The sequence below is a fragment of the Blennius ocellaris genome (assembly GCF_963422515.1).
Source record: "Blennius ocellaris genome assembly, chromosome: 18".
NCBI lineage: Eukaryota > Metazoa > Chordata > Actinopteri > Blenniiformes > Blenniidae > Blennius > Blennius ocellaris.
This window is the reverse complement of record NC_137667.1, coordinates 21,969,023-21,995,966: the sequence shown is the minus strand read 5'-3', so window position 1 is coordinate 21,995,966 and position 26,944 is coordinate 21,969,023. Positions and strand designations below refer to the sequence as shown.

Below are 26,944 nucleotides of genomic sequence, written 5' to 3'. Positions count from 1 at the left end.
TCGCCTCTCTTCAGACAACTCCACTGTGGCTTGATGGAAAGGAGCAAGCACAAGAAGTGTTTCTCCTCTGATGTTCTGCTCACCAGCTGTCAGTGGAGTCACATCTGTCCTGAGGCCAGAGGTTCCACACTGGTTCCTCTCATCATGGAGCCTTGACAGCATTTCATATGTGCTGTTCCAGCGTGTCGGCGCCTCATTGGTGAGTTTCAGGGTTGGTCGTCCCATCTGTTGCTGCACTTGAGCAAGCTTCTCCTTGGCTGTTGTGTTTGATCTAAAGTCTGTGACAATGTGCCGAGCTCTGTGTCTACTGGATGTAAGTGTGGGGATCTGATCACATGATCTTCTAACAATACATTTAGACTATGTGCAATGCAAATTGAGTGCCGGATTTGGAGCCGTCTCGTGGCTGCAATCATGTTTGGTGCTGCGTCGCTCACAAGACACTTTACTTTAGTGGTTCTGGCCCAGTCCTCCATCACGCCCCTTTGGACTTGGGCCAAATTGTCAGCAGTGTGATTTTGTGGAAAGGACTGCACACCCAACACAGATGTACACAACTGCATGTTCTCATTAATGTAGTGACAAGTAAGAGCCAAGTAAGCCTCCATGTTCACAGATGTCCACATGTCAGCTGTTCTCCTCGCTGCCACAGCTTGCTGGACTTCCATCTTCACTCCTTCCCGTTCCTCCTCATACTTTTGGCCACCATTTGTTTGACGGTCTGAAAATTACACCAAGTGAAACCAAACACAAATGAATATATTTACATTCAAGATTAAATCAATTGGATATATCCACAACTACTTTAGATAATTTCTCCACAAACTTTTCTGGTTGGCAAAACATACAGCTATGTTCAAAATAATAGCAGTGTTGTTAAAAAAGTGAATAAAGCTCAAAATCCTTATAATCTTTTTTATTTTCTTTCATTAGGAACGCTGCACATGGTATTGCACAACAAATCATGAAGAAAAAAGCATCAATATTTAATTACTTTACAGAATATGAAGGAAAAGGTGATATTTCTGTGTTAAAAAAAATAGCAGTCGGCATTTCTCATTACAAACTCAAATATTTACTGAATAAACTGAAAAAATATTAACATTTAGCAATCCTGACAATTAGTAATAATATATTTCATTGAATAACCCCTGTTTTTGATAACTGCTGCACATCTGTGCTGCATGGAGTCAACCAACCTCTGGCCCCTCTGAACAGGAAGATTGGACAACCTTCCACAATTCCTCTGCATTTTGGGGTTTTGCCTCAGAAACAGCAAATTTTATGTCACACCACAAGTGCTCAATTGGATTAAGGTCCGGGGATTGGGCTGGCCACTCCATAACCTCAATTTTGTTGGTCTGGACCAAGATTTGGCTGCTTACTGGTATGTTTGGTGTCATTGTCCTGTTGAAACACCCATTTCAGGGGCATTTCACATTCGGCATAAGGCAGCATGACCTCCTCAAGTATTGTGATGTATTCAAATTGATCCATGATCTCTGGTATGCGATATAAAGGCCCGACACCATGGTAAGAGAAACAGCCCCATATCATGATGCTTGCACCACCATGCTTCACGGTCTTCAGAGTGTGCTGTGGCTTGTATTCAGTGTTTGGGGGTCGTCTGACAAACTGGATCCAAAAAGAACAATCTTACTTTCATCAGTCCACAAAATGTTTCTCCATTTCTCTAGAGGCCAGTCGACATGATGTTTGGCAAATTCAATCTTCTTCAGCACATGTCTTTTTGCAACAGTGGGACTTTGCGGGGGCTTCTTGCTGGTAGATTCGCCTCACATAGCGTCTTCTAATGGTCCCAGCACTCACAGGTCCCTTCAGACCGTCTCTGATCTCCCTGGAGCAGACCCTTGGCTCAGTCTTTCCCATTCTGACTATCCTTCGGTCCATTCCAATGGTAGTCTTCCGTTTTCTTCCACGTCTCTGGTTTGTCTATCCATTTTAAAGCATTGGAGATCATTTTAGCTGAGCAGCCGATCATTTCCTGCACTTTTTTATACGTTTTCCTCTCTCCAATCAACTTTTTAATCAAAGCACGCTTTTCTTCTGAACAATGTTTGGCACGAGCCATCTTTCATCAGTTTTCACAGAGAATTGCCTGCACAACATGTGCTGGCTTCATCCTTAAATAAGGGCCACCTGATTGACATCTGTTTCTTTCACATAATGAATGATCTCACAGATTGAACTCCACACTGCTATTTTTTTGAACATGCCCCTTTTATTTAATTAGTCAATTACACAGACCCAGGAGCATTCATATCATCAAAGTTGGGTCTGTTGGTTCCTCTGACTTTACTACACCTGCTGGTAAATTATTTTCCATGTACTATTATGTTTTATACCAAAAACAGTGATTTATCTGGTTAGTCATGTTGGACTGCTATTATTCTGAACATAGCTGTATGAGGGCTGAAGGACCTGAACCAGTTCCTGAACCCTTCAGTCTCCAGGATGCTGAGGGGCCGGCAGTCCTTCAGGAGGAAGTTCAGCAGAGCCTCGTCCAGCATCTGCTTCCTGGAAGCTTGAGGGTTAAACATTAAGTCAAGAATAAATTAATAGGAAGTGATTATCAATAAAGGAACTGAGTAAGTTGTAGAATAGCTGTATAGTATGCAGTTAATCCTGGGTGAATCTGGGACTTCATCCTCATGCCGAGCCCTGGAATGCCTCAGCATTGAGGAGGTGCTTTTGTTTAAATATGAAAGTTCTGTCGAACAAATGCGACATTTAACCTGCAGAAAATAAGATGAATAGTAAATTAAGAGTCACTTTGAAACGAATTTGAAATCAGATAGATCAAGAGGAAACTCTGAGAACAGGATGAAACAAGAAGGATTAAATTAAATTAAAACAAATGCCTTATTTTCCCATATGACATCAAAATGGTCCCACACAAGAAACCTTTCTTTTCACTTGAGGCTGCTCCATAACTCCAGGTGAATTTGACGCTGAACCGCAAAAGATCCGAGATTCTTTTGGCAGATGCATCCCGTTGACAGATGTGCTTCCTTATCAACACAGTTTGGCGTCACTGTCAGTTCCAAACACTTCCTGTATCGGTCACGTGACTTTCTCCAAGCGACACGCGCACCGACGCAGGGTTTGCTCTTGGAGCTCCACGCGTCTATTGCCGGACCTTCACTACTTCATGTCATTTGACCCAATTTAAGGATAAACTCTACTACCATAGTGGTTGGCCTGACCAGTCTGTTAGCAGAGGCTTAATTTAGGCAAAATTCACCGTTACTGGGTGCTGGGTGGTCCACTTGAGATACATATACATATTGTCATTTTATACTGCAATTTATGTTAAAACAATGAAGGATAAAACTACTAAAATGTTAAGAGTAATGATTTTTGGTTGAGTTAGATAAATACATTTACATAAAGATTAAAATGAATAAATACATTTGAGTCAAATGCATTGTAAAAAGTTAGACTTTGATTAAATGGTTAAAATAAGTACGTTAAGGTACATGATTTAATTTTACAAATGGAAAACAATATAGGTTGAAACATAGTGGTAGATAACAGATATTTCAGTTAATAAAAATAAGAAGCTCATGGTAATTCATTGGAAACATTTGAACAGAACTTTTTTCTTCTTTTGTCTCTTTTTTACTTTTTTCTTTAAGGTTTTCAACCTGTTATATCAAAAGTTTATTTTCAGCACTTTCATGCGCTCTCCTGCTTTCATACTGAAGCCAAGTCTTTCATTATCGGGCCTCTGCTGCCATCTACTGATGGATGGTAAGAATAGCATTTATTCGTTCATATCAAGTGTTATTTTTTTCTCACAATAGGGCATGGGCCAATAGTAGAAAACATTACATTTGTTCACATAGTGTCATCATTTGTCTCAGTGTGTATGAGCCCAAATTACATTAATGTCCCTGCAACTTTTCCTGACCGGGTGAATCCAGCATGACTCAACCCCGTCCTTTGTCCCAAATATCTCCAGGAGTTTTGGACTGTAGTGTCCAGTTGGCCTTGTGTTGATGTACTTGAGCTCCATCCATGTCCCGTCAAGCTGGGAAGCATCGGAAAGAAGAAATAAGCTTGACAATGTCCCCGTCTTGGGCACAGGCCGAAGCCCTGGGGGGACAGCTTGCTTCGGGGTGAGTGAAGGCAGACCTCAGTTTATGGCTACACATGTTCTGAAGTGTGGTTACTGTGAATAAATGGGATTTGTCTGAATCAGTCTGCTGGGGCTTATGATGGTGTAGTGGATAGAAGTTCTGCAATACACCTAGAATATCCTCAGTTAAATCATTTGCTGGGGTTTATTGAGGTTTTCCAGGGACATATATGAGGTTATTTGATGTCTAAGATCAGGGAAAGTATTTCCTATAGGCGGATGAGGTGTGTGCCGAGGGCCTTCAGGCCACCAGGGGCCCCAAAGCTGTATGTGCAGCCTCACCTGAGAAGAATTACAATTACCTGTCTTTTATATGCATGTTTATCAGGTGTTTATTATGTCCCCTATATGCTTATAGGGGAACATATATATGTATGAAAAATGGGTACTGGCGTTGTCATTTATAGATTATTATGCTGCCTCTACTGATGAATCAGAGATGAATCTGTTCTTTAACAAAACATCTTGGAAGGACCAGTCCTGCTTTAACAAAGATCCAGTTTTTCAGTGCCTCCACATGAAGCAGAATTAAAACAAGCAGAGTTGTTGTCCCCCAGGTGGCGCTGTCTGTGATCATACATGTGCTTTTTGAGCCTGAGTGGAGCAAGTCCTCCTGATTTGAACTTTGAACACAGATGAATGCATGAATAAAATCTAACTGTATTTCATTAAATACATTTTTTTTTAAAGTTCCTGAATTCATTCACTTCTCTCCATTAAAATTCAGTTTTGCGATTCAATGTTTTATGCCTCACATACTGGACTCTGCACTAGGCTAAACTAGTCGAACACAGATGATAAGAAATGGCTTTTATGACAGTAATTACAACTTTTACCTGGCATAAACTCCTCCGATACAAATACTAACTGGAAATACGATGTTCCCGGTGGTCAACTGGCCGGCTGGCGTCCCGGGACAAATACCAGGGGACATCATGACTTTATTGTGATTCCCATTCAATAGATTCAATTTGAAATTAGACCATTCCAATTGAGATTTCAAGAATTCAAATTCACTTCCTGCTTTTTCTTTACAGGAGCAATTGTTAAATATTTGGGAGCTCCAGGCATTGAACCAGAGGGATCTTTCCAGCTTCATGGACCATCCCATTCTTCAGGACCTTCTCCTGACCAGGAAGCAGTAGGACCGTCTTCATCTGCAGATTGATTCACTCTCATCCACAATGAACATTTGGAGGAATTGTAAGCCAGTCTGAGGATCGCCCTGAGAATGGCTTGTGACTGTGGCCTCAGCAGAGAAGAGCTTCTCAAAGCTGAAGCTCATCAGGACCTACCAGAGGTCAGAGGTCATCCAGGGACAGGATTTGTTTTTTTTCTTTGTTTGTTTGAGCAGTAAACATTCTGCTCAAAAGGAGTGGGCTGAAGCACGAAGCTTATGAGCGCCTCCCCCCAAATTCACTGCAATAATAAGAACATTTTACACTGATATAAAAGAACAAAATATCAACAAAACATCAACAAAAGAGAACTTGTTGCATTTCAAACGACAATATCAACATGGACCAAGCATGCTTACACACACACACACACACACACACACACACACACACACACACACACACACACACACACACACACACACACACACACACACACACACACACACACACACACACACACACACACACACGCTCATATAAATTGGTCCTACTTCTCCTCCTGGTGGCGATGCATTTCTTCCTCTCTGTATATTTCAAAAGTCTTTTGTTTGTTCACCATGAACTGTCGGGCTAAAACTTTTCAGGGTTGTGTTTATGTTTCTGAGTCCTAAAGTTTAATTCCTCACGTGGTTCATAAGGACCAGTACGATCTTGGAACCTTCTTTGTATTTGTCTTGGTAACAATCTGTAACTTGCTTTATAAAACATCTGTACTGCTTGGAACTCAACAATGTCACTGAACTTCATGATCTTTGATTTTAAAAATGAGTTTGTGTGGTCCAAAAACACAACTTTATGAATTAATGGAATAGCTCTTTTTTGCAACATTACTATTGGTTTTACTGTGTTTTTATAAGTACTACCCCAAACCACAGTACAATAATAGAAATAGGGCAAAATCAGAGAACAATATAAGGTGTGTAGAGCTTTGATATTTAAAATGTGCTTTGCTTTTGCTATTATTGCAATGTTTCTTGAAATCTTCGTAGATATATATTTAATGTGAGATTTCCAGTTAATTCTATCATCTATAAAAACACTGGATTTGGTGTACTTTGGTGTCGGGTCGCTTCTCTGGTCCTGCAATAATCAGCATCAACCATGAGATGTCTGGCATATGAGGACCTCATTGAGGACTAGTGCAGAATGCCGCTGCCAGGTTTTTAACAAATTCATCCAGAGTGAACACATTCCCCCTGTGCTGTTGTCTCTCCACTGGCTTCCAGTTCCTTTCAGAATCGATCTTAAACTTCTGTTGTTTGTTTCTAATGCCATCAATGGCCAGGGTCCCTCTTACTTGTCTGATATTTTAACCCTACGTGACCCTGGAGGGCCCTGGTTCTTCAGGTCAGCTTCTTTTAGACATTCCAAGGTGGAGATACAAACAGTGGGGCGATCGCTCTTTTGCAGTCGCTGCTCCGAGACTGTGGAACAAACTGCCCCCGACATTCGCACCATCACTGATCTCGGCCTTTTTAAATCAAAACTGAAGACTCACCTTTTTAAGTTGGCTTTTAACTCTGTCTAGGGCAGTGTATTTTATTTTATTCTGTATGCTCTGTTTTATGGATTTCTGGACGGCTTCACCAACCAGCAGCACCGCCGCACCTCCCACAGACACCACCTGTGTTCTATTTTTGTGTTTTTATGTATTAACTCTCGTATTTACTTCTTAATGTATTGTTTTAGCTTTGTTGTAAAGCACTTTGGATGTCACCGGGTGATTATAAAGGGCTATAGAAATGAAGTTTGATTTGATTTGATTTTTGATTTGACTTTGCAAATAAAATGTGTTATTATATTTAGTCACATCATGAATTAAGTGCTATGTTGTGTGAGACTGATTTTTCGTGTTGGCAGGTTTTCATTGTTGCACTTTAAATTAGATGTTGCTTTTATTTTATGATAAGTAAGCATTAAAGTCTTAAAAACACTCAGTATCTGTTTTATTTATTGAGGTATGAAGGAATGTTGTTTTCCTTGTATTATAGTTTATTTCATCAGTTTAACTTGCCTGAGTGGCTCAAAATGAGCTTTTTAATTTTAAAATGTGAAGTTATCAAAGGAAAATGTAAAGGATTAGGAATCTCCCCATTCTAGTTGGACAAACCCAGGTTCCCTAAACAGTATCTCACTCTCTGGACGAGTGTTTGCCCTGTCATGGATCACTTCCCTGCCTTCCCTGCAGAGGACATCGTCTAATTGTTGTTCACGTGTTTCTTCTGTGTGGAGTTTACATCTTATTACTGTGCCTGTGTGGAGTTTGTGAGGTTTTTCTTCCACAAACCAAAAATGTAAATTTCAGGTTCAATTCATTTGTTCTCAAAGTGTGTGAGGATGAAATCCCCTCCGGAACTCAAACTTTATTTCACGCCACCAGGCCAAGTGACAGTTTGGGAGTTGGAAGTCCGATCACCTCATTGTTGTCGCATTATAAAACATGCTGTAAGTGTTCATGGTAGTTTAAATTCACAAGTGAAAAATCTTACCTATTTGTGTTAGAGGTTTGTACTTGAAGTACTTGGTAAGTCGATATATCTGTAGTGTTTCACTATTGTTACACAGCTTATGCTTGGAATTGATCTCCATTACACTGCTGACAAATTCAGTAATAAGCGTGACTGCTTTAATTGAATTATTCATGGTTTCATCCAACCCGGCTTTGGCCTCGGTTCACAACCCTGAACTGGATAAAGCAGTGTAGAAGACAGATGGAAAGTTTTAACATCCAATTGCTTCTTTTCATCACAAAAATTCCTAATAGAAATGAGTTGATGGGACAAAAAAATCAATCTTGCTGGAAAAAGGCATGACTGATAGTCGTCCTGCTGCTTCTCTCCTCTAAACGTCCCTGGCATCCCCTGGGGGGTTTCGCCCACACTTTGAAAACCACAGTGTCATTTGGGGATTCCAACTTAGCCTTAGTTGTTAACTTATGACCAAATGATTGTTCTTTGTGGGTTTTTTTGCAGTGTAAGACCTGTGGTGGACAGATGACCTGCTGCAATACTTATAATACAATTCACAAAACAATGTTTGAGTTCTGGTGCTTCAGTCTCCTTCATTCTGAGTTGGATGTGTCATCCTGTATAAAGTCTGGTTCTACATTATAGAAGAGCAGCTGCACCATTGAGCTTCAGTCTCCCCTGAAACACCTTTTGAAGGTCTTTCTCTCAGCTTCAATCAGCAGTAGATGTTTTTGTTCATGAGAGAGAAACTGCACACTCCCCAGGTTTTCTACATAATGTATTTCATTCAAAGGCACCTTGTAGAGAACTGCTAATGAAGCCTGGTGACATGTTCCTAATCGTGGCACTCTGACCTTTGTGCTTTGTCTTCAGTGTCTGTCAGAAGGACACGTTGATGTGGTCCGAGAGAGAGAGAGGAAAAAAGACATGGAGGACCTTGCCACAACAATGATTAAATGGGCTGATGTCTGGTTTGCCAAGCATGAAGAAGGGAAACAGTGAAGAAAACACCTCAAGTCTAACCTGGGGTCCGTTTCACCAAGCAGGTTTAACAAGCCATGAGCTTAACCCCGAGCTCTGAGTTGAGTTACACTGAGACAGAAAACACTGAGTTTTCGGTTCCACAACACCAGATTTTGATCAGTTTGATGAACTCAGAGTAGTTTCACCTGGAGTTAAGCGCGTCACCATGACAACGGAGAAGCGGAGGGTGGCGTTCTTTACTCCAGTGGAGCAGGAAGTGTTGATGCGGTCAAATGGCGAATATGAACATAATTTCAAGAAATGCAACAGCGAGCGGCTGCTAAAGAGAGGGAGGCGGCGTGGAAGAAGATTGCTGCTCAAGTGAATGTGTAAGTTCAAACGTCTTTGTCATCACAATATTATTGCAAGGGAATACTGCTTGATGGTAGCTTATTAATTTATTTCTTTTAGGTGCAATTCCGCGGGGGAGAAGCCTCTTGGCAGCAGCTGAAAGTGAAATATAAAAACATTGTCCAATCGGGTAAGACCGCTGCTAATTTAATTGTTAATCAATACATTTCTTAACGTAATGTCGATCATGTGTGACATTGTACAGTAAATATCAAGTGGCCATTTGACTGTGAGGTGTTTTATTCCCAACATAATGCTGTTTTCAAACACATAAATGTCTCACCCATATCATGTGCTGTCAAATAACTAAGACTAAACTAACGCAGACTTTACTCCAACAGAAAGAAGGCAGATGTAAAACGGGTGGTGGCCCAGCACCTCCACCTTTAACAGAGGCAGAGGAGCCCTAAGCCAGAATGTTGGGAGGCCAGTGGCTGAGGGAATCCCTGGAGGAGCTCCTCTTCAGAGCTCACCCCTCAAGATACCACTTCCTTCATAATATAGAATATGCCGAGGCCTATATATCTCTTTAAGCCTATTTTTGTTCATCTTTATTTCCCCATCATGTCTTTGTTTTGTCACCCAACAGATTGTGATGGTGCTCTCTGCCTGCTGGACCCCCTCATGCCACAACAGACCTTGTAAGTAGGCAACACTCCAAACATCTTGCTAGTTGGTAGTTTAAATATACTGAAACATATTCATGTAGGATGAAGAGTACGAGGAAACCCTGTCTGCTGCCTTTACAGAGGAGGATCCACAAAGGCCTGTAGAGGTATGATAGTTCTCATCCCGTTTACATTTCTGAAACATTGTGGTGGAATAAAGAGTGATATTTTGTCTACACTGAAGTATTGACACATTATTTTTAACAGGGCCTGGCTGGGCAGCAGCAGGAGGGTCCCTCAACATCCACTGCAAGGACTGACAGTGAGACAGATGTTCAGTAAACACCAGAGGTTCATTCTGTGGAATTCATGTCCAACTGTAATAATTGAATGTCCTCCTTATGTCCTCCCAGTTATCTGTAAAACACATCTATAGACTCCACCTGCTCCAGAAGATGAAAAAACTGCTCAGGAAATGCAGTAGTTGGACCACCAGATTAGAAAGGCAGATGTGGAAATAGAACTACTGGAGCACAAGTTAAGGGTGGGTGTACAGTCCCAGGTGAATTATGCTAACTACTAACTACATTAACTAAACTAGCGCTTGTATTTGTAGGAAATAAAGAAGACCAAATGAATTGTGCCTCATGTCTTTATTTGGTGGTGGTGGTGGTGATCAGACCCCGAAGTGATGATGGCATATGGTGTCTCTGACAGCTCTGCCATAATGGGCTCATCATCATCATCATCATCATCATCATCATCGGGGTCCTCTCTATGTAGGGCAGGGTGTTATGAAGGCCCTCTCAGGGTCACCCTGAGGTGACGTAGGCACTGGAGACGGGCTTTCAGCAGGCCTATGGTCATCTCCACCTGGGCTCTTGTCCTGCAGTGAGCCCGGTTGAAGTTCTGTTGGGGGGCCTGGTTCAGGGTCTGGGTAAGGGGTCAGCAGCCGGGGTTGTCATGGTAACCCCTGTCACCCAGCAGAAGGCCATCAAACGCTCCTGTAATGTCAAGTGGACACATTAAATGATATGCATGAGGGAGAGAGGTGAATTATATTGTGCAAATCCTGAGGCGACTTACCACGTTGCAGTCTGGTGCTGAGGTGTGACTCGCGGTACGTCCGTGACTCGTGTACAGACCCAGGCCACTCGGACTCCACATTACTGATGTTTGCAGCATCACATATGATCTGGATGGTGCACAGAATAAGAGATGTTTAACTATGATGCACTCTTTCTTTAACATTCTGGAACAATCAATCCTCATGTACCTGCACATTGATGCTGTGAATGGACTTCCTGTTCACAAAATCTGCTTCATTGTGAGAAGGAGCTTTGATGGGATGTGCGTTCCATCGATGCAGCCTATCACATTTAGGAATCCTGAAAGACAGGAAAATTACTAATTCCACTCCAAGATTGCAGCACAATATCATTAACAATGTTATTTAATGGATCTCATCCTTCATCTGCAATCCTGTGGAACTCCTCCTTGATGACTCTTGAAGTTTCTCTCCAGGGAAAACAAAAGTTGCTAAAAACCTTTTAAGGGCCAGGCACACCTTTCTGATTGGCTGCATACAGTGGCCTTACTCAGGTGCTCTGCGTCTCCAATATTGTACAGAAAACTGCCTTTTGTGAGGAAACGCAGCGCAACACACACTATCTGCTACGACGTCAGGGCAAGGCTCAGCTGGTGATGTTGCTAATGTACGTACTGATTAAACTGTGGATGTACATAATGGTCTCTGCAGTAAAACGTACCGCTCAAAAAGGAAGGTGTCTGGAAATACCAGTACATCTATGGTCTGATGATGATCTGTCTGCCAATATTAAATTCTCGGTGAAGTAACGCTGCGCCTTCATCAACCAGATCATTATCAAAAGGACACACCATGTTGAGGGGAAAAGGTTCACGTCTAATTTGCCTCAGGAATAAGGCAGTGCAGAACTGTTTCTCCAAAACTCCCCCGCTGAATGAGGAAATGAAATCCCGTGTCCGTCTGAAAGGGGGCGGAGCCAGAGAAAAACTCCAGGTTCACTGACAAAAACCTGCTCCCGACCAGGTTAGTTCTAGAGCGTCTGTTGCCATGGTAACTGACCGAGAGTTGACGTTACCCCTCTCTGTGAAACAGGCTGGAGTTCCCCCTCTTCCTCTGGTTGGAGTTACCTCCTGTTGTGAAACGGAAAACCCCGCATTTCCCTCAACTCGGGGTTAATTGACCTGGGGTTATCGATAAACCTGCTTCGTGAAACGGACCTCAGCTAAGAAGCACCCAAACAAAACTATCAGGACCCAGCGGGAGACTAAAGGAGCACACTGCCTGGAATGAAGCGGCGAATGTGGAAGGGCGTGGTCGGCGCTGGAGGACACGGGAGGTGGAGTGGTGCTGAAGCTGTTGGAGTGGGCCAAGAACAGAGTCCCAGGCAGGAGCTTGGTGCAGCAGGGGGGGTCTGGTACTGCAGCAGAGGAGAGACAGGTTAACACAGAGCCACACAGACTGAGGCAAGGCAGAGCAGGGCACCACTAACTGTTGGTAGTTTGACGGTCCGACGCCGAGTCTTCATCTGATGCCAGCTTTATAGGGAGAGAGGAGCATTGTTGAGAGAAGCCACACCCTGCCACAGGTGAGAGACCTCAGGAAATCAGCACTGCACTCCTCCACACCTCACACAGCATGCAGCACACGCCCACCTAGGAAAAAAGGAAAGGAGGGAGGGTGAAGGGAACAAATGCTGCCACGAGGCAGAGCCAGAGGTGGAGGTCATGACAGCAGGCCGGGTTTACAATGAAGAAGGCACAACTGCAACGCGGGGTTCATATTTATACATTTGCACCACCTCAACCTCACAGTGGTCAGTTCCTCGTCATGTATGTGTTGCTATGGTGACGGTGCTATTCCTTTGTCTCCAAAACTGCTTCAAACTGGTTCTTCTCAGAGCTCGACGTTCTGTGGGACAAAGTGACCTCTGACCTCTTATCTGTCCATCCAATCTTACCTTGACCATGTTTCTGCAAGTGGAGCGCTGAGGAGACGTCGCCAACCAACCTGGAAAGTCCCTGAACATGGATTTAGAGCTTTGTTATTCCCAACTTGGGCAGTGTGAGAAACTCCAGCTGTGTAGAAACACAACAGAATACAATATGTTCAGTTGTCACACACAAAACAAATGTTTAACTACTATATTCCTTCACCAGTTATTGTTCTTTACAACATTTAAAATAAAAATCAAAAATCAAAGAGGACCATACTTCAGACTGTAGAACTTGGCCGAAGCCGCTCTCAATGAATATGTAATTGTTTCTGTTCTTAACAAAAGCCTAATGTGAGTCACTGAGTCCTGGAAGGACTGTTTGTGGATTTCCAGTGAAGAAGAAGCCAATAATGAAGTCAGAGTAATAATGATGTGTTTCTCTAAAGTATAATGAACTATAGATTTAGAAACTGGTGAAAATCCCAATAAACCTCTAAACTACTGCGTAATTTATCTAATAAAATCATAACAATCATTCTGCCACTGGGGATAAAAATGATAATACAGGAAAAATCAACAGTAGACTTGTTATTGATAGCAATTAAAAGTGATATATCAGCCCTTTGGGCCAGTGCTTACAACTTTTGACTTGCCTGAAGTTTATTGGAACTTTATAAGCTTGAATAATGTCTGAATTCAACCAACATAACTTTTTACATAAAAACACTTGTAGTTTCTTTAATAATCAAGATCTCAATGAAACTAATTTGATCGTATTAAGATTGGAGCTGTCACACACTACGACCATACTCCTACACACTGCCACACCTTATTTTTTGTATTTTATCCAAATGCATTTATTTCAATAACATGGTAAATGTGTGTCATGTATTTTATTATATTAACAAATCAAATCCTGTCCTCTTCCTGCTCACTCAACTTTTTTTTAGAACCATAAAATGTTAAAACTTAAAAGTCAAACTAATCAAAAATATGTCAATTTAGTTGAAGTTGTTTTTCTGTGTTGAATTTGAGTGAGTTTTTATACGTTCCGGTGAAAATTTCAAAATGGCGAGGAGTTTCTCCGATGACGTAATTCGAGGGATTCCCAAGGAATTATACGACGATATCCAATCAGAATGCATGCAATGTGTGTGAATGTGTGGAAGCCTGAGTGGGGATGTAATGACCATGAGTGTCCACCAGGTGGCGGCGGACCTTGGAGAGTCAGTGTGAGTGGGTGTAATGACCTCGAACGGACACCAGAGGGAGGCAGGCGTCTGGTTCGAGGCAGTGACTCCCACTCACACTGACCCTCCAAGGTCCGCCGCCACCTGGTGGACACTCATGGTCATTACATCCCCACTCAGGCTTCCACACACTCACACACACGTCTTTCAGTAAGATCATGCACAATGCAGTAGAAACACTTTTTAGAAATTTATATTAGTTTGGGGATATTTGTGGACTGTTTATGTACAATTCCAACTATAATAAAGTTAAATAAATAAATAAAGTTGTGTTTGTTTTGTCTTTTTGGACATATTTTAGACTTGTTTTAAAGGTTTTTCAGACTAGTTTTGGACATGTTTGAGGCAAGGACAATTTATATAGAGTGCCATTCAGACACAAAGCAAATCAAAGTGCTTCTTAAAGAAATACAAGATGTTTCATTAAAACAAACTGATTAAATGTAGTTAGACTTGTTTTTAAGGTTTTTCTATGGAGCCCCTGAAAGGCCATAGAGAAAAAAAAATAATGCATGTGAATAAGTCATTACCTCAAGTTAATAAAATGCAGGAACAAGATCATTTAACTGGCTTTACTTACAAGTTGCCACGATGTGTTCGACAAATTTAATTCACTTTCATTCATATATTGCTGAATAAAACATAATTTCAAAGCATTTTTACAGATAAAAACCAAATATTTACCAGAAGCATCTGTGAAAAGGAAAAAAAACCCTTTTAACAGGAAGAAACCTGCAGAACCAGGGTCAGAGGTGGAGACGTTCTGCTGTTCTGGTTCGGGTTAGGAAATAGAAGGAGAGGAAAAGGATTGGAGTTCAATCCATTGAGACCTCACAGCCTCCAGAACGTCCCGGATGTGGTTCCAGACACCTCAAACCATCTTCAGAGGTCTGGAGGAGTCCATGTCTCCATGGTCAGCGCTGTCTTAGCAGCAAAGAAGCTGGTCATCATGTTATGGCTGATCATAGCATGAGGCCAAATATCAGAGTAAAATAAAGATACTAATTGAAATATTTTCCTAGAAACTTTTCTAACATAAGTTTTGGTCAAAAACTCACAAAATGAACACAGATAAAAGTCTATATTATATTTTCATGGCTCACTTTCTTTTTCACAATTTGATTTCAAAGTTTTGTGTTCAAAAGAAAAGACATTTAGACTCACAGCCCATATTTTCTTTATACATTTACAAGCGCTTTGTGCAGTTGTATGCTTAAATCATGTTACAATGTTTTATAACTTTACTGCCTCTAAAGGGCACCACGAAATCCTTCAAAACAAAACAATACTCATTTCATATGATAATCCTCACGTTGCTCTTGTTTGGAAACAGATTTATGTTGTTTTGTAATAAACTTGGTCAGAGAACACCTGCCACATTTGTTCTCCTTTGTACGAAGTGTGCCTCAGCGGACAACCATCTGCTTCCTCACTGCATGATAACTTCAGAAACTTCCATCTCCATGTCATGAGTATTTGCCATGAAGCAGAAATCCCTTCGCTCCAGCCCCACAGGTGCTCGGCGAGGCTCTCGCATGTCCTCACGTTTACTGCCACATCTGTGCAGAGATGACCGACCCCCCCCAATAAAAAAGCCTGCATGCTGAGAGTCGGCATGGCCGAGGCCGTAGCCCTTCACTCCACCAGCCGTGTAGCAGGTTGATCAGTGGTGACAGCTGTGGTGGAAACAGCTCCATCATGGCGACGCCCTCTGGGGCACAGCTGCAGGGACGACACCAAGAGGGAGAACCGGTCGCCCAGCCTCCGTCTTTAGATGATATTTTCCTGGGATTCATCTGGAGCGCCTCGCAGCGGGACGTCTGCACCGCAGGCCGGTTCCTGCAGAGGAGACACACACTGTTTGAAAGTCCCAATTATTGAGAAGGAAAAGTGGTCAAATGCAACCCGAAGTCAGACGAGCCGCCCAAATGCACGTCAGACACATTCCACATTTGACCGACAACACATAAGTAGAAAAGCGCCACTTTGTGCTGTAGGTTTAATTTTACATTGACACGTTTGCCTTCTATGGGAAATGGTCTCATTCATTACGACTTCATGAATGTTGAATTTACTGTGGCAGGGCTCAAGCAGCTAGAAGACGGATTTCACTGCACAGTTTTTGAGAGATATAATATACATGATAGGTCCATCAACCTAGATAACTGGATCCAACGTACTGCAGGGTCTCTGGTGCTGATCCCAGTCCAGCCACACGCTCACATCCACAACTGAGGACAATTTTTGTTTAAGACAAATTAATACAATTATGTGCATGTAACAGTAAATCATATACATTGATTTGATCCATGTACAGAGAACCTTTGAACCCTGTGAGTACTAAGTCACATGTAAACATAACTCTCCAGTAGTGGATTCTTTAGTTTCTTTATATGGATTGTGTGTCTGATTGTTTCAAGTTGCTTTCCAGCTCATTCCATAAGTTTAGACCTCTATGACATATACCAGAACTGGTACATTTTAGTTTTCTATATTTACCGATTAGAAGTAGTTTATTTCTGATATCATGTTGGTGAGAGGGAATGAGTTCACATAATCTAATATTGACCTGTTAACATTATACATAATACATGCAATGTGATAAAGATTCATTTCAGGAAGCTTTAGGAGACCATGTTTATTGGACAGAGCATTTGTTGAGGAGTTTATCAACTATGAAATGATTCTTATAGCTTTCTTTTGGAGTGTCAGAAGTTTTTGTTGTGTAAGTAGAGGATGTGTCGGTACAGATGAAGTCACAATAATTCAAGTGAGGCTCAAACAGACATCTATACAGTGATAACAGTGCATCTATTGGGACCTACTGTCTCATTTTAAATAATTTCATTCACGTCTTTGTCTATGTTCAAAGTTAGGATCATGAGGATTTGCTCCTGTAAATTCCACTCATCCTCAAATTGTACATGTATGATCACAGGCAGCGCCACCTGGGGGACATGCTTCCAATCTGACTAGTGAGGATCTGTTCAATGCTGCTGGCAGCTTTAATTCTGGTACCGACCTAATTACCTACCTACCTACTTACCTACCTACCTACCTACCTACCTACCTACCAACCTACCTACCTACCTACCTACCTAACTACCTACCTACCTACCTACCTACCTACCTACCTACCTACCTACCTACCTAACTACCTACCTACCTACCTACCTACCTACCTACCAACCTACCTACCTACCAACCTACCTACCTACCTACCAACCTACCTACCTACCTACCAACCTACCTACCTACCTACCTACAAATGTTACCTACACACAATGATGACCATGTTCTTCCAGGTGTGAATACATTTATTCAAACTGAGTAACAGTCTGCAAACACAGAAGAACCACAAAAAGCTGTCTCAGTATTTGAGTACTCTACTTTACAATACTGCAATATTGCTTGTCAGGCTGGTTTTCTTCCTTTTTTGCCAGGAAACTCTTGTAGAACTAAATACACTCATAACTAAACGTCAAATCTAGCTATTGAACACATGAAACCAATGACTCAACACAAAACAATCAACACAAATACAACCCCAATAGTGATTTATATGTCCCCAACTTAGCACAATATACTGCATAACGATTGTGTTAAATTAGGTACGTATACAGATAAACAGGGCGCTTTATACCAAACTTTACGGTAAACGTATTCCACTGGCTCTGACCAATGAGCTGACAGCATACTCACTCACCAGTTTGACAACACAGAATCCCGCTTATCTCATTGGTTGAAGTTCACCGCTCGTCGGTCTGGGGTCCGTCAGTCTGCTCAGCAGTGGGCGGCAGGGGAAGCTCCATCTCATGTTCCTCAGGTGAGTGCTGTTTAGAATGTTCATAGTATAGAATAGACAGTCAACAAGCCATGACGACGCTGGTAACCATGACTTTCTCTTACTTCCAGTCTACTGAATGCTGGATCCCTGATCTGCTGAGTGCTCGTCCTCGCATTCCGCTCAGCAGAAGGTCACGGAGGAAGCTCAGTCTCCTGCTCCACGGGGAAGTGCTGTTTACAATTTGAATAATGACCTGGAAATACAACTTATGACGAGTATGTTCGCTCAAGACAGAATGTAAACCACTATTATAAATGTGAAATGAACATTGCATACACCCTTAAATCAATGGTGGGGTATCATAAAATATGCTGCGCTAATTAGAACTTTATAAAATAAAATAAAGTTAAAAAAAGCCCAAATCAAGCCTGCCCTTGATTTTGAAGAAGATCACTGTGACTTCTTCCTCTCTGTGTCCTTCTGTGGACATTAACGGAGTCTTTCTTCTCATGTTCTACCTCAAATAGCAGCAGCAGTTGCAGCCACACTCCGAGAAGGACCAGGGGGCCGAGCAGCTTCAGGCGGCCAAAGAACATCACAAGGCCGAGAAGCATGAGAAAGACGATCAAGCCAAGAACTATCAGGCTGATCAGCATCGTCAAGCTGATCCAGTCCAGAACTGTCTTCAGGCTGATCAGCATCATGGAGCTGAGCAGGTCCAACAGCACCGGCTGAATAACGAATGTCGGCTGGATGACCAGGTGGAGAAGCGACGGCAGGTGGAGCAGCGTCGTCAAGCAGAGGAGCGTTTATTGGCTGAGCAGGCCGAACGACGACGGCTCAACAACCAACGTCGGCCGGACGATCAGGCGGAGAGGCGGAGGGACCACAGATTCCCGCCAGGCAGTGGGAGGACACAGACCCACTGGAGACGAGTCTCAAGATGAGGAGGTGAGAATCTGTTGCCACATCATGCAGAATATTAGGATTACTATTGCAACAACACATCATCAGTAGGGTCAAACTAACCTGTCCCACGACGGTCTAACCAGCTCACCTTCCCTATTAGTGGGTGAACAATCCAACGCTTGGTGAATTCTGCTTCACAATGAGAGGAAGAGCCGACATGGAAGGATCAAAAAGCCACGTCGCTATGAACGCTTGGCCGCCACAAGCCACTTCTCCCTGTGGTCACTTTTCTGACGCCTCCTGCTTAAAACCCAAAAAGTCAGAAGGATGGTGAGGCGCCGCTTTCACGGTCTGTATTCATACTGAAAATCAAGATCAAGCCAGCTTTTGCCCTTCTGCTCTACGGGAGGTTTCTGTCCTCCCTGAGCTGGCCTTAGGACACCTGCGGTAGCGTTTGACAGGTGTAGCGCCCCAGTCAAACTCCCCACCTGCCCCTGAGAGTGGCTGCTGAATGAATTCAGACACACATTAATAAAAGCTGCTCTTGTTAGTGTTCAGGTCAGCCCATTGATCATCTCTCGCTTTTTGTTCCCCTGCAGGAAACCATCTCCTCCCCTACCCCAACCTCAAGGGTTTTGTTTTTTTCATAAAAAAACAAAACAACTCACTTTTTAGTATTTTGTATTACAGTAGTTTGTGTGTCAAGTGGAGTCAGCGTGAGCTGCAATCCCCAGTGGATCCCACTATTTTAATTCCTGGCTTGTACATGCTTGTATAAAATAATAATAATTGCATTTAAAAAATCCTATTTTTAAGCTGCTGGGTGCACAATATATTTTTGAGATGTATGTCAAAATAAAAATTTTACGGCAGTAGCGTCATGCTGCACAGATGTTGGGTCTACTCCAATAATCCTAATATTAGTAATCATGACCACAATAACATTTTGAAAAATAATTCTGACAGTTAAATGGTGCTGCAGTTTTAAACCCATGCTTGGTTTCTTACCTTCCAGCTGTGGGAACCCACTTTGAACAGCACCGTGCTGGTGACACACAATCCTGTATTGATTCTGAAGCGCTAATGTGCCTTCCTTACAATATTTTCTGGTGTAAGCGATAGTTTTCTTTGAGAATATTCTCACATAATTCCTTTATCCTAGAGAACATTTACTGTTAGTGATGTGTGACACGCTGAGCTAGAGATCCATGTAGTCATAGTAGTACACTACCTTCCAAATGGGACATCTGAGAGCATCATTTGTCATTGCACCTCACCTCTCTACTCCATTATTGTTTGTGTAACAGATCTTACTTTCTGACTCGGAATAGAGCCCACAAACATCAACATGTGCAGTGGAAACTGAGTGCTATAGGTATTATTCATCTCCAGATTGACAGTATTATAATTGATATGGAAATACCAATAATATATATGTATTTATTTCACAGCAAATACACCGAACTCTATGCTCCTGCTGTCGTGGAGGAGGATCTGGAGGACTTGTACAGTCATGAGGACAGCTGCGATGTGGAAAAACACACAGAGGAAGAGAATGGTTATCCTTATCAGTACTGTTGTTTTTCTGGTTCATTATATTTGTTGTTATACATTTTAACTATATTAAGTAGCATGCTTATAATATAACTCAATGTAGGGTGGAAGAGCAATCTGTGTCGGAAATCATCACAAACCTGGCACTCCAGATTAATGGCCATGCCGTGAGCAGATTGAACATTTGCCGGTCTGACATCTGGGAAGGGGCCATCAGAGGATTGAAGAGGGAACATTCTCTGAGGAAAAGGACCTCCTGGTAAAGTTTTCTGAGGATGAAGGCAGATTTGAGGAAGGTGTTGACACAGGGGGACCAAAAAGAGAATTCCTCACTCTTCTGATGAGGAAACTGAACACACCACCCATATTTGATGGACCTGTGGAGAGCCGCTACCTTGTCTACAATGCAACAGGTACTATTATGGAGAATGTTTGAAATGCAAACTACACACAACCATCTATCATTGTTTAGTGTGCAAGCCAATTGAACACATTATGACACTGCATTCTTTTTCATGCAGCAATCAGAGAAGATGAATATGGTTTGGCCGGGAAGATGCTAGCTGTGTCGGTTGTACCTGGAGGCCCTGGCCCAACTTGTCTGTCAAGGGATCTGGTCAGCCACATTGCAGGACGCTCCAGTTTCACGTCATCCACATTGCGGATGAAGAAATACAGAAAAAGCTCCAACAGGGACAAGGGTCTTTGGTCGAGGGCGGTTTCATTTTGGCACAGGGAACTGGTTGGTAAAAGGAGCAGTTGTGTACATGTAAGATCTTCTATTATTTTAGCTTTATTTACCCACTCTCTGCCACGTGGACGACAAGTTATCTGCTGCCGACATAGAAGACCTATTCCAGCCACAACTTAGTCCAGAAGGAAGCAACAGGAGGTTCCAGGAGAATCTAGCAAAGAGTTTCTGGGCTGATTATCTTCTTCACTGTGAAGGTTAGTCAGTGTTTGTCCTTTTAATTGCTACATCAACAGAAATGTGTCATTCTATATTCGTTGTGGAAACAATTTTCAGTTAATCCGTTTCTATGTTTTGACAGAAAATGATAGCTCAGTGACACTGGAGGAGGTCTTCATGTTCGCCACAGGTGTACCATGTATACCTCCTGCAGGCATGGACCCCAGGCCATGCCTTCAATTCCTCACCTCTTCACAATTCCCAATGGCAAATACCTGTGCCAACACTCTAAAGCTCCCTCTGCTGGACAATTATAGCGTCTTCAAGGCCAACATGACCTTTGGAATAAAGAATTCCCCAGGCTTTGGGTTCTTTTAAGTAGCCCTTTCTCCTCTGAACCATAGAAGAGGATTAGGGCCACTGTGAACAAATGAAAAACCTGAGTTCTGACTTTAAACTCAGCTTTCCCCACTGAGCAAAGAATGATCCAAAACACTGGGTCGGTACAGAGATGGCAACTTAAAGACGTGGTTCCAACCACTGTTTGCTCAGGGGATGTGACTTTTTTCCTCATAATCTTGACTTTGAAGGCAGAAGTATGGGTGTTTGTGGGGAACCAACTTTGGGGGGCTGCAAGTGAGAGGGGTGCAGAAGGAGTGCTCTATGCAGACCAAGGGTGTTGGATTTAGTGGAGTTTGAGGGGTTCCCGGGGAAGCTATTTCATGAGGTGATTGAATGTGACAAGTGTTGGTTTGGTGCTGGGGGTTTGTGACAAATAAGGAAAACAATTAGCCATCGACCATGCAAGACTCTGGTTTCCTTGGTGCGCATATGGTGCTCCTCCTGCTTCCCTGTCACTTGGAGCCCAACGAAGGTGATTCCTCACAAGACAAATACTTCTGAGTTTCAAGTCAGAATTCTGTGTTTAAAGTCAGAATTCAAATCAAATAAATCTGAAGCCTTTTATTTTCCTAACAGTGGCCTTAAGCCTCTTCTATAGAACAAAACATGTAAAAGTTAAACATTTTCAAACTGTTATGTGTTCCAGTTCATGTTTGGGGAAAAAAAGGTTTTTGTTAATAGTAATGATAACAAAAATTTGGACCAGCTTTGTTAGTATCTTTTGTTTTTGTGATGAGGTCTTTATTATGCAGTTTTGTTTATAAGATAACACCGCAACTTGTTTCTCTGAAAATAATCAATAAATACAAGCACAAGTCTTTGACTGCAGCTTCTTTTCTTAGGCCTCTGAAAGCTTTGCTGTGTGTACTTTAGAGGATTAACACAGTGGATCTACTAAATATCAGCCATATTCTTCAGGGTGATTAGGCCTCGACAGCAGATTCCCACTGAAGAGGTGGTGTCAAACCACATTGTCTTTGTAATTCTTGGTAGCGGGTTCGCTGGTCATCGTCTCCCTCAGGAGCTGCTGGTGCTGGAATGAGGCTTTCAAGCTGGCTGAGAACATGGGTGGAGGATGGAAATCCACACTTCCTCCCATTCAATCTGTAAGAAAAATCAAAATGGATCCACACTCACTGAGCATCACGTCAACTAAGATTGGTTTTCTTTGATGTCCTATGTTGGTTTTTTTGCTAGCATTAGAACCATCTCCAGATTGATCACAGTACAAGGATGCACGTCACAACATATTTAAAGTCAAAATGCATTATGCAAAATCACAGCAAAGTGATATTATTTAAAGTAACAAGATGTTCCAAAGGGGATTTTAGAGTCCACATGTATTCCAAATGAGGTCTTGCACTTATCTATTTGATCATGATTTACAATACACACCTGTTGGGCAAAAAGTACATTGCCTCTGGTCTTCCAGATGGGCATCAGGATTGCCGAACTGGACGAATAATGTGAGTGTTCCAGTGTTGCTTGTATTCATTCAGTTCTTTCTGCAGGACTTCTGAAAAGCAGTATCGCAGCAGACCTGTGTGCTCGTAACTGCCATTGAACAGATGTCGCTCCCTCAAGTCACTGAATAGATCCATCCAAAACTGACTCCGAGAAAGACAACACACATTTTACATTTGACATTTTACATTTTTCAGACGTGTGCATCTGTAAAGTTATTGTTCCACTTTTGATCTATAAAGTTCTTGTTCCACTGTTGATAGAGGCTGTTCATTTGATTAGTTAGTAATTGTAATTTAGTATTATTATTATTATTATTATTATGATGTTATTGGAAGGGGGGCCCCAAAATAAAATCCTGCTTTGGGCCCCCACTTGGCCAGGGCCCTGCTCACACTGATGGGAAAGAGGCGGGGCTTGTGTGTTGATGACGTTTCATTCCAGAGGAACTTTTCAGAGCTGCTCTCATCAGATGTGTGTGTCTGGGTCTCATCCACCAATGAAGTCTTAACTTCTTCAGGACCTGCTCCGTGGGGCGGAGCTGAGTAGATCTGGTTCTACCTGCTATCATGCTCCTCCCTCGCCCAATCACATGACGCACACATCCAGCCAATTGAAAAAAGAAAGTGGCAGGCGAAATCATGTTTTATTCACGGACTGAGAATTTCAGACGATGAACAATATGAAGCAGAAAAAGTTTTTAGAAGCGATGGAAGCAATCTGCGCCTCCATCGCGGGCAGAGCACCGTGTAGCGACTCGCTGACGTCTGGTCCTGATGTGAAGTCATTTTACACACTCAATACCTCACTTTTTTTTTTTTCTTAAAGAGAATTAGGTTAGATGGTCTTTTTTCATATACTTGAGGAGACATTCTGTGTCTGCTCCTTCAGGGCCAGAGAGGTGGAGCATCACATCAGAGGGTTCATCGCCTCTCTGCAACAAGTAGAGTTCAAATGATTTCAAGCCTTCCCCTCTGGAAGAGAAGAGGCACCAGACCCCCACCTGTCATTGCTCACCCACAATTACACTTTATTAAAACAGATAACCAGATATTAAATGATTAGAAAAAGAATCATTTAATAGATTTAGTTTGTCATATTTTTATTAAATTGAATAATACATTAAATACATAAAACTAGTTTAATAAAAAAAATGCAATAAAGATTGAGTTATCATAGTTTTATGAAATAATTATAATACAGTGTTTCTGTACTGTTTTCTGTCTGTCACCTGAACAGAAGCCTTACTGCTAAATTTTAATAGAAAAAAAACACATATAAGCTGCACTTGATGATAAGCAGCAGATGTCTGTTGTAATAGAGCAAGAATTTCTTGACACACCGAGAGAGAGAGAGATTAAAAATGATCTTGATTAATTTAATGGCAAATTTCAATTAAAGTTTAGTTTCCATAGTTTTATTAAATAATAATAATAGATTAAATGTATAATTAATTTAATACATTTCAATAAAGATTTAGATTTCACCATCACTTTATTAGATAATAATAGATTAAATATATAATTAATTTGATACATTTCAATAAAGATTTAGAGTTTGCCATACATTTCAAGTGAAAGCATATTGTTTTTGAATTTTAGTTTCAGAAGAAATGATCTTTTGCACAGCATCATTTTCATTTATCTCATCTTTCTCCACTTCCACAATAAGACAATATTCTTTGGGAACACAGTGTTGATTGACTGTATTTGTTGACAGAACTCATCAGATTGTTTGGAAGAAGACAACACAAAGCAGTCCAACAGTTTGCTGCAGAGTAAATATTTATTGGTTATGTTGAAGTCCAGATCCCGACAGCGGACAGGAGAGTCAACGCTGAGGTTGGACACATTGATGCTTCAGGAGCATCTTTACAGGTCCAACGAACAGACAAAAGGCTGTTTCAGAGTACAATCAACGTCATTGATGTGTTCCTTTTCTGCAGAAAGAGAAACAATGTGCATCAAGCTTATTATCAACAGTTTCAATCAGCAGAGAAACAAATTGCAGCAAACATTAATCATTATGAATCCAAACTTCTCAATGTGTCAAAACCAGTGACAAATATTTTTTGGTGGATTGGGAGGAAAACCATGGTCACACAAGGAAACTCCACACAAGAAGGCCTGGGGCCATGCTATCAAATCATCTCATTGTTGTTTGATGACACCTCAGACATTAATGTTAAATAAATCGAGTCAATCTGGAGTTTGAACAAAGATTTACCCTTCAAGAAAAGTGGTTTTGCTGATGAGAGGCGATCCTGTATTAAATGAGTCTCAGAGTTGGTTTCCCTCATGTACATTTGTGAATTGAGGCGGATTCCTTCATAAGAAGACAGTGAATGTAGAGTCCTTACCTCCGTAATTTATTTCCATACAGTCCTCATCTCCTTGGTTGTTTGGCTCCCCGGGTCCCCAGCCGCTGAAATCAAACTTGGAGCCGTCGGACCATAGCCACTTCCCTTCCTGAAAGAAACCACTTCAAGACTGAGTTTCCACTCATCACCAGCATGATGCTTTACAACAGAGTTCTTCTAGTTAGGGTGGGGGGGTGTTTTGTCACTTACACTTACTACAAATACATTATGGAGAAAATCCATGGAAGTAGATTCACTCTGGTGTATATTACCATATCACTTTTGATTAAAGGAGAGTTTACTGGTACTTTTGACTGCAGCATTACCTTGGAACCCTGTATTTTTTACTTTTTAATTTTTTTTAAATTTTACTGAAACACTAACCTGCACTGCATCGTTTCCTCCAAGCCAGCTTCTGGTGTGTTTGTTGGTCGCCTTAAAGATCAAATTCCTGACATATTTGGTTTCGTCAGAATTACGAAGGGATGCCAATTTTCCACAAAAAGCGAGACAGAGTTTCTGAGTAGAAAAGACAAAGTGTGATGACAGAGTTAAAATGTGATGGAAAACAGTCCAAAGTAACTATTGTTTTAACTAATATCAGAAACACTGACAGGAGCTTTAAACTGAAAACATTGATAACAACTGGGACATGAAGTATAATCCTGGTAGCCTGGACCAAAGACAGTGGTCAGAAAACAGCCACTCAGTAGTAAAGCTTACCAGTGGTAAGTTTTAGAAGTGCATACATGCCACACATCTGATCCCACATTGTATCAGAGCAACAGCTGTTTTTAAACTCACCTCTGCCTCGATCCAGGTAAGAGGTTGTGAATAGAAGCGGAAACAGCGCTGGCCGAACTTTGACCACGACTGTGGACAAGGCTTACAGTCATCTGCAGAACAGTTTCATATCATGAGATAACCGGTAATGCATGAAGAAATCCTGACCACAGCATTATATGTGCAAGTTACAGATCAGAGAAATACAAACCATTATCTGCCTCCTGTCAAGAGAAAAATATGATTATCAGAATGGTTGATTATGATTCTGTTTTGAGGACTTCATTATATTGCAAATATTAAGAAATACTCTGGTGATTCATGAATGTTGCAGCTCAATTTTCTGACAGATTAAAAAAACATCTTGCAGGAGATTTTACTCACCACTGATGTGGCCCAGAGGCCAACGATCACCAGCAGGATGAAACGAAGACCTGACTCCATCTGTGTGAAAATACACAACTTGTCACAGTTTGCAGGATGTAAATCAAAGAATAAAGTTTTATGTCAGATTTCAAACACACTCTTTGAACTGGACTGACGTTGCCGACTCTCCTGAGGTGAACAAAACAGTTTCATAAGAAGATAAATTGGTGCAATGTTGCACTAAATGAAATGTCAGGTTCTTACCTTTGTGTGATCAGATGAGTTTGTGCCTGTTGAAGTTCTGTGGTGTCTCTCAGGGGAAAGAAGGGTTTTTATACCCTCATGAGGCACTCTGGTCTCACTGCCTGCAGTGTGTACTTTATTCA

At 41.7% G+C, this 26,944-nt stretch overlaps 1 long non-coding RNA gene across 1 annotated transcript; it reads right to left on the bottom strand.

Annotated features, from left to right (window-relative positions):
• Positions 1–24,822: 24,822 nt before the first annotated feature.
• LOC308143689 lies at positions 24,823–26,321 on the bottom strand. Its single transcript, XR_013937029.1, has 4 exons — positions 26,214–26,321; positions 25,794–25,928; positions 25,410–25,518; positions 24,823–24,989 (listed from the first exon to the last, which is right to left on the bottom strand). It is a non-coding gene; the product is annotated as an uncharacterized lncRNA (long non-coding RNA).
• Between the last annotated feature and the right edge of the window lie 623 nt (positions 26,322–26,944).